Source organism: Trichosurus vulpecula, chromosome 4 (genome assembly GCF_011100635.1).
Source record: "Trichosurus vulpecula isolate mTriVul1 chromosome 4, mTriVul1.pri, whole genome shotgun sequence".
Taxonomy (NCBI): Eukaryota; Metazoa; Chordata; class Mammalia; order Diprotodontia; family Phalangeridae; genus Trichosurus; species Trichosurus vulpecula.
This window is the reverse complement of record NC_050576.1, coordinates 219,294,095-219,303,172: the sequence shown is the minus strand read 5'-3', so window position 1 is coordinate 219,303,172 and position 9,078 is coordinate 219,294,095.

Below are 9,078 nucleotides of genomic sequence, written 5' to 3'. Positions count from 1 at the left end.
TCTCAGGAAAAAGAAGAAGGCTATGATACTCCCAGAACTCAATTCAATTTAACACATCATTAAACATGGGATATGTAGTGTAGCAGCTAGAAGGCTGGTCTTGGATTCAGGAAGTTCCAGATTTAAGGCTTACCTCTCACACATACCCATTGTGTAACCAAAGGCAATTCTCTAAAACCAAAAGTTACAGATACCTTACCAGTCTACAATGGTAGGATTTCCACACTGGGTATTTTACCCAAGTCAATGAAATCACCTATCTAGAACTCCCCAAAAAAGAAATGGATGTGAGAAACGCGGTTTTGAGGATCACTGGACTTCCTAGGCAGGGCCAAAGTCCTGAGGAAGAACCCCATGATAATCCCTAAGGAAGGCTGTGCAGACCACAGGACTCCCAGAGGAAGACCAAGTGGTAGCCCCCCCCCTTAATCTGTGGGGATCACAGGGCTCCTAGGGGTCAGACCCTAAGGAGGACCCAAGTGATGGCCCCTTAGAACGGCAGTAAGATCACAAGGCTCCCAAGCCAGGGCCAGAAGCCCCAAGTGATGTCCCCTTAAGAAGGCTGTGCAGACCACAAGGTTCCCCAGGGAAATCCCAAGTGGTAGCCCCCTTAACACCACAATGGGGATCACAGGACTCCCCAAGGCAGGGTCAGGAAATTAGCCCAAGACGTGCTTCCGCAGCTCATTGCTTTCCTAGTAGCATAACCTTAGGAAGATCCATGTGATTTGCCCATTCTCACGCAAAGAACTCAGGACCAGAGTGGGCAGAGGAAGGCATTTATTACGCTCCTTGAGAGAGAGAGGGTGTAGTGCTCACTGGGAACACTCACACTGATACAGCAGCAGGAGTGGGGGTAACCATCACCTCCACTCCTGCTTGAGTTATGGTTAGTTTACATTCTTTACCTTTTACATAGTTTTCCTAGGTTATAGAGTTTATATAAGTAGGATAATAAGGATACAGAAGCAGAAGGGAAGTTAATTAGATCTTCCTTGTCTGAGTTTAGGATTAATCTACATTCTTTATTTCCCCTACCTTCCCTCTTTAACATATGCAAATTATGCAAATCAGTAGGCCTGGACCCTTGACCAAGACCAGACCCTTGATAAGCTTGAACTGGATCAACCAGTTTGGCCTCTCTAGTTCCCCTGACACCAGGATGGCCATTGATTTGACAAATAGGTGTTAACTCAGCTATATGGAGAGCTTCTGTGGGAGCAAAACCAGATACCATACTATCTTTTCTTACATGGAGAACCTACTATTTTAAGATGCTATGCCAGGTGCCGTGGGAGGAAAAAAAAAAAAAGACTAACACAGTTCCTGCTCTCCTTGAGTTTCTGATTTATTGTGTGGGTAAGACAAATACACAAATAACTATAATACACAGCAGAGTATGTTGAATGCCATGAGAGGTAGACAAATGCTATAGAGGTTTAGAGGAAAGAAAACGCATATCTTGTTGGAAAGAATCTGGGAACACTTCATAGAGGTATTGTCATTTGGGCTGGACTTTGAAAGATGGGTAAGATTTTGACAGGTAGAAAAATGGGGAAAGGGCAGTTCAGAAGAAGGGAAAAGCACAGAGACCCTGTAGCAAAACATACAACATGTTCCATGAATATCAGGAATCTAGTTTGACTGGCTTAGAGTACATGTCAAGAAACCAAGTGAGAGCTAAGCCTGGAAAAAAGCGGGGGGCCATTTTGTGGCCCTTTACTTAAACTTTTTTCTATTTAATGAAACAGAAGACAAAGGTATTCAGGGATTTTTAAAAATCACCATATTCAACAACATACATTGTAATTTACTTATAGGGCACTATACTACTGCTCCAAGACATAAGGAAGTATAAGACTCAAGAATGTCTTAAATCATTTCTCAAAGAACATCACAACAAACAAGGCATATGATTCTTTTTTCAATAAACAACTGTTTATTTATTAAGTCCCTACATCATGCAAGACATACTACATCCTACAGATATAAGGACAAAAATGTAGTCAGTCAGTCCGGGCCTTCAAGTAGCTTACATTCTATTGAAGAAACAGGCAAAAGGCAGTAGCTTTACAAAACACTAAAAGGTAAATTAAAGTCTATAATGGAAAGGAAAAAAACTGGAGGAGGTCAAAAAGTATGTTATACTGGCTAAAATTTTCAAGGAAAATGTAAATGCACAATAGACAAATGTCCCCAAAAACTGAACGGCCAAAGGAAATGAAGTTTTCAAAAGAAGAACAGCAAACTATGGACAAACCACAGGAAAGATTGCTCCAAAATGCTAATGATAACAGAAATGCAAATGAAAACAGCTCAGAAGTTTTATCTTACACCCAGCAAATCAGCAAAGACAACAAAAAAAGAAATGGCAAACATGGGAAAGTCGAGAGGATGACAAGCCTGCTAATACACTTTTGGTAAAGTAGTGAATTGGTCTGATCATTCAGGAAAACAAGTTGGAATTATACAATAAAAGTCAGAAAACTGTTCATTCACTTTAATTCAGAAATCCCATCAGCCTCTTAATTGGCCCTCCAGTCCAGTCCTCTGCCCTTCAGGCCACTTTCCATAGTGCTGCCAAAGTGCTGTTCCTTAATCTCAGATCTCCACCACATCACTTGCCTAATCAATAGTAAGGAAACTCCACTTTCCCTACTGGCTCTGGGGTAAAACAGGAACTGTACTGTACTATACTGCTTTTAAATCTAGGCCCAAACTATCTTTCCAGCCTCATTGGACTTCACTTCCCTTCGTGCCCTCTGCAATCTCTCCAAACTGGCCTTCTTTCTGTACCTCACACATGATGCTCTATTTCTCATGGCTGTACCTTTGCGCCATGCATCCCATATGACTGAAATACATACATTCCCTCCTCACTGCCACCACAAAGAATCCCTTTCTCTTTCAAGACAAAGCAAACTCAACTTTCTACATGAAATCTTTACTAATTTCATCCCCAACTGCTTGTACATTCCTTCCAAATTACCTTGATTTCAACTATATTATTTGTATTTAATTTCTTTACATTTATTCTTTATACACTTACATGTGTACTTGTCTTCCTAGTTAAAATACAGGGTCCTTGAGAATGGAAATTGTTTCATTCTTTGTTTCTGTATCCCTAACATAAAATACAGTGACTGGCAAATAGGTTAATAAATGCTTGTTAAAATGATTGCCATTACTGTATACAATGTTCTCTTTGTTCTGCCCTTTTTGTTTTTCTTTTTTTTTCTTTTTTTCGATTTATTTAATATATTTAGTTTTCAGCATTGATTTTCACAAGAGTTTGAATTACAAATTTTCTCCCCATTTCTACCCTCCCCCCACTCCAAGATGGTATATATTCTGGTTGCCCTGTTCCCCACTCAGCCCTTGCTTCTGTCACCCCACTCCCCTCCCATCCCCCTTTCCCTTCTTCTCTTGTAGGGCAAGATAAATTTCTATGCCCCATTGCCTGTGTATCTTATTTCCTAGTTGCATGCAAAAACTTTTTTTTGTTGTTGTTTTTGAACGTCTGTTTTTAAAACTTTGAGTTCCAAATTCTCTCCCCTCTTCCCTCCCCACCCACCCTCCCTAAGAAGGCAAGCAATTCAACATAGGTCACATGTGTATCATTATGTAAAACCCTTCCACGATACTCATGTTGTGAAAGATTAACTATGTTTTGCTCCTTCCTAACCTATCCCCCTTTATTGAATTTTCTCCATTTGACCCTGTCCCTTTTCAAAAGTGTTTGTTTTTGATTACCTCCTCCCCCTGTCTGCCCTCCCTTCTATCATCCTCCCTTTTTTATCTTCTTCCTCCTTCTTTCCTGTGGGGTAAGATACCCAAATGAGTATGTACGGTATTCCCTCCTCAGGTCAAATCCAATGACAGCAAGATTTACTCATTCCCCCTCACCTGCCCCCTCTTCCCTTCCTACAGAACCACTTTTTCTTGCCACTTTTATGCAAGATAATTTACCCCATTCTATCTCTCCCTTTCTCCCTCTCTCAATATATTCCTCTCTTATCCCTTAAATTGCTTTTTTTTAGATATCATCCCTTTATATTCAACTCACCCTGTGTCCTTTGTGTGTATATATATACACACATACATACATACATACATACATACATACATATATACATACACACCTACACATATACATACATAGACATACACATATATATATATATGTATACAAATATATATGCATATTCCTTTCAGCTACTATGATATTGAGGTCTCATGAATCATACACATCATCTTTCTATGTAGTAATGTAAACAAAACAGTTCAGCTTTAGTAAGTCCCTTATGATTTCTCTTTCTTGTTTACCTTTTCATGCTTCTCTTGATTGTTGTGTTTGAAAGTCAAATTTTCTGTTCAGTTCTGGTCTTTTCATTGAGAAAGCTTGAAAGTCCTCTATTTTATTGAAAATCCATATTTTGCCTTGGAGTATGATACTCAGTTTTGCTGGGTAGGTGATTCTCGGTTTAAATCCTAGCTCCATTGACCTCTGGAATATCGTATTCCAAGCCCTTCGGTCCCTTAATGTGGAAGCTGCCAGATCCTGAGTTATCCTGATTGTGTTTCCACAATATTCAAATTGTTTCTTTCTCAGACTTTGGATTCTTTCTTTGATGACAAAGAAGACCAAAACATATAGCCTAAAGAAGTCAACAAAGTGCAAGAGCCTACACCAAAAGCCTCCAAGAAAAACATGAACTGGTCTCAGGCCATGGAAGAGCTCAAAAAGGAGTTGGAAAAGCAAGTTAGAGAAGTAGAGGAAAAATTGGGACGAGAAATGCGAATGATGAGAGAAAACCATGAAAAACAAGTCAATGACTTGCTAAAGGAGACCCCAAAAAATATTGAAGAAAACAACACTTTAAAAAATAGACTTACTCAAATGGCAAAAGAGCTCCAAAAAGCCAATGAATTGAAGAATGCCTTGAAAGGCAGAATTAGCCAAATGGAAAACAGACCACTGAAGAAAATACTACCTTAAAAATTAGATTAGAGCAAGTGGAAGCTAGTGACTTGGTGAGAAATCAAGATATTATAAAACAGAACCAAAGGAATGAGAAAATGGAAGACAATGTCAAATATCTCATTGGAAAAACCGCTGACCTGGAAAATAGACCCAGGAGAGAGAATTTAAAAATTATTGGACTACCTGAAAGCCATGATCAAAAAAAAGAGTCTAGATATCATCTTTCAAGAAATTATCAAGGAGAACTGCCCTGATATTCTAGAGCCAGACGGTAAAATAGAAATTAAAAGAATCCACCAATCGCCTCCTCAAATAGATCCCAAAAAGAAAACTCCTAGGAACATCATCGCCAAATTCGAGAGCTCCCAGGTCAAGGAGAAAATACTGCAAGCAGCCAGAAAGAAACAATGTTTTTCATTATTTCAAGCAAGATTTTCAACGTTTTCTAAGATCATTGAGCTATACAGTAACAGTATTAAGAATGATCTCGAGCAAATAAATCATTTTGACTATTTCAAATACCTAAAAAAACTATAAAGGACATATGAAGAAAGATGCTATCTGTATCCAGACAAAGAACTGATAAATAGAAGTACATATATATATATGTATATATATATATATATATATAGAATAGTTTTATAGATACCTTCTTGTGTCTAATGGTAGCCATCTTCTAGGGCAAGGGGGAAGGAGGAAAAAGGAAAAAAATAAATTTACATGATAACTTTATTAAATATTTAAAAGGAATAGCAAGTTGTACATAAATGATTTGCAGTTTCACGTGCAATCATATTTTTTTTAATCATAGTATGCCATGGAAATGCTTGTTTTATTCCATAATTTAAAAATAATTTTTAAAAAAATGATTGCAGATTAACTGAAGCTAAGAAGGAGGTGGGGGTGAGAATAAGGATTCCCGGTTTATGTATGTTAAATTTGAGAAGCCTAAGGGACATTCAGTTAAAGATGCCCAAGTGATATGGCACTGGATTTCAGGAGAAAGACTAGAGTTGGATATGTAGATCTAAGAGTCACCTGCATAATGGTTGAACCCATAGAAGCTGATTAAAATTACTGAGAGAGAGTGCAGAGAAAGAAATAAAGAGGGTCACTCATGGTAGGTAGTACCAGAATGATGAACCTTCAAAGGAGACAGAGGAGAAGCAGCTGGACAGGTAGGAGGAGAATCAGATAAGACCCAAGTCATGAAGACCTAGGAAAGAAAAGGGTGCTTTGAGGATAGGTTGGTCAATAGTGTCAAATGATGCTTAGAGGTCAAGGAGGATAAGGACGGGAAAAAAAAAAGGTCATCAGGACTAGCACCTTTAAAAAAAAGCGGTTTCGGTTGAGTGATGAGATCACAAGGCAAACTGCAAAAAATTAAGAAATGAATACAAAAATGGAGTCAGTAAGTACAGAGAAGATTTTAATGAAATTTGATGACGAAAAGAAGGAATATAAGATTGTAGGTTGAAGGAATTGTAAGATCGAGGTTTTTTCAACGATGAGGAAAATGCAAGTATATTTATAAGCATTTGAGAAGGAACCAATGGATTGAAAATGCAGACTGAAAAGAATAAATGCAAGAAAACAACATATGAGGGGATGATAGTTATTGTCATTCTCAAAGAGGACCATGACATCAGGAAGGTGAATTGGATTGAAGTGAGGGAGGGCTGTGTAAAGTCACCAGCCTTACACACTCCTCCAGAACCACCTGGGTCCAGGGGCAAGATATAAATCAGGATGGCTGGAGATGGCCCTGGATGCGGTGGGAGACCTGGACCTTTTTTAAGCTAAGGTCTTTCTTTCCCTGGTCTATTCAGTGATTAAGGCTAGACATGAAATGAGACAAAAATGGTTTCTATTACCTAGTTAAAATAAAACAACAACAATCTGTGACAGGAAGGCCAAAACAGAAACAACTGGGATTTACATTGAATCAGAGCACTCAGGACCCAAACAAGGACGTGGCGGGGCTCAGGCTGAGACCTATCGTTGGTCAATTAAAGAGAGCCAGAGTGAAGCTAGTTTAAGGCCTGGTCCTAAAGAAAAAAATCTAGTCGCCAAGAGCTGAGATATCTTGTGAGGTTTCAGTAATCAAAAGGTTAAAATTTACATTCCTTTGGGCAAAGCACCCGCAGGTAAGGGTATGATACCCTTAAGTGGAAGAGAGAAGGGAGGGGAGGGGATCAACTGATCTTCAGGTGGCTTTGTAGTTTCCCTTTTCCTGTTTTACTGCACCTTGACAGTGTCCTTCCAGAATATCGTACTCCAGATGCTGGCTGATCAGAGCAGAACTCAACAGACCTATCATTTCCTTTATTTTGGACACCATGCCTGATAAAGGGCATCCTTTCACGGATGAGTGTGATTCTTTCATATGAGTAAAGGACAATCCAGCTCTTTTCAGGTACTTGGCAAGAGAAGAGGGAGGACAGAAATCACATCATAGAACTGCCAAGAATTCTTTGTAGATCAATTCAAACTGTACACCTGCATTCAGTTTGAATATTTTCAGTAATAAAAACAAGTTGACAAATTATAAATAGTTCAGAAAAAAGAGTGATTAAAAATTAAGGTAATAGGAAGGCATGAGTGTGTATATACACATACAAAAACATACATGTGATAGAATAGATATGAGAGTAAATTTGATGGTGAGAAAAATCTCTATGCAAATGCAGGTCAGCACCTTCTCAGCTACTTTTAAAGCCTATGAAGTCTTAGAAAGTTACCTAATATTGAGAGATTAAAGATTACATTCAGGGTCACACAGCCATCATGGGACAGAGTCTAGACTTGAGCCCAGGTTTTCCTGACTTTGAGGCCAATTCTCTCTCCACTATACCACACTGCTTCATAAGCATGTATATGTATGTATGTAGGTACAAACATACAGATGTATGTACATATAGGATGTCCCAAAACTTTTAAAAGACAGCTTGGTGGCACAGTGGATAGAGCACTGGGCCTAGAGTCAAGAAGACCTAGCCTCAGATACTTACTGGCTGTGTGACCCTGGGCAAGTCACCTAACCTCTGTTTGCCTCAATTTCTTCATCTGTAAAATGGGAATAATAGCCCTCCCACGTCACAGGGCTGTTGCGAGGATGAAATAAGATTATATCATAAAGCACTTAGCATAGTGCCTGAAACATAGTAAGTGTTATATAAATGTTAACTATTATTATTAATAATAATATTATAACTAATGTTGTTAATAGCTTAAAAGACAGATTGGAGATCTTTAGTTAGGAAAATTGCAATAGTCTAGACAAAAGGCCTAGATTAGGGAAGTGGCAGTGGGAGCCGGTCAGAAGAAGACTGATAGAAGAGATATTATATCTCTATCTTTAGGGGCAGCTAGGTGGTACAGCAGAGTCCTGCAGTCAGAAAAACCTAAGTTCAAACTCAGTCTCAGATACTTATTAGCTGTGATCCTAGACGAGACTGCTTGCCTCAGTTTCCTCCACTGAAAACTGGGCATAACAGCAGCACCTACCCCCCAGGATTGTTGGGAGGATCGATTAAGATAATATTTGTGAAGTGCTTAGCATAGTTTTTTTTTTTTTGCACATAGTAGGTGCTATATAAATGCCTAGCCCCTTCCCTTCCACATACCCATATATGTGTGTAGTATGTGTGTGTGTGTACAGATATAGATATATATTCATTATATTTATTCATATTGCCAGTACCTTCTCTAATCTTTCTTTTACACAGCTGACAAAAGTTTTCCTAATACACCGTTCTGGCCAGGTCATTCCCCTGCCCAAAAACTTTATGCAGCTTCCTAAGACCTATATGGTGATAGATACATAGATAGACTAGATAGACAGACAGAATCTATAGCCTAACATTCCAGGGCTGCCACAATCTGCCTCTTACCTACCTTTCCAGTCCCATTTCACACTACTCCCTTTCAAACACAGCATATTCTTTCTAGTCAAGCTGAACTGACAAGTATGCCACTTTGTCTCACATAATACTCTCTCAGTTCTTTGCATTTTAGCAGGATTCCCCCATTCCTGAAATGTACATTTCTTCATCTCTACTTGTTGAAATTCTTCTCCTCTTTCAAGACCCAGA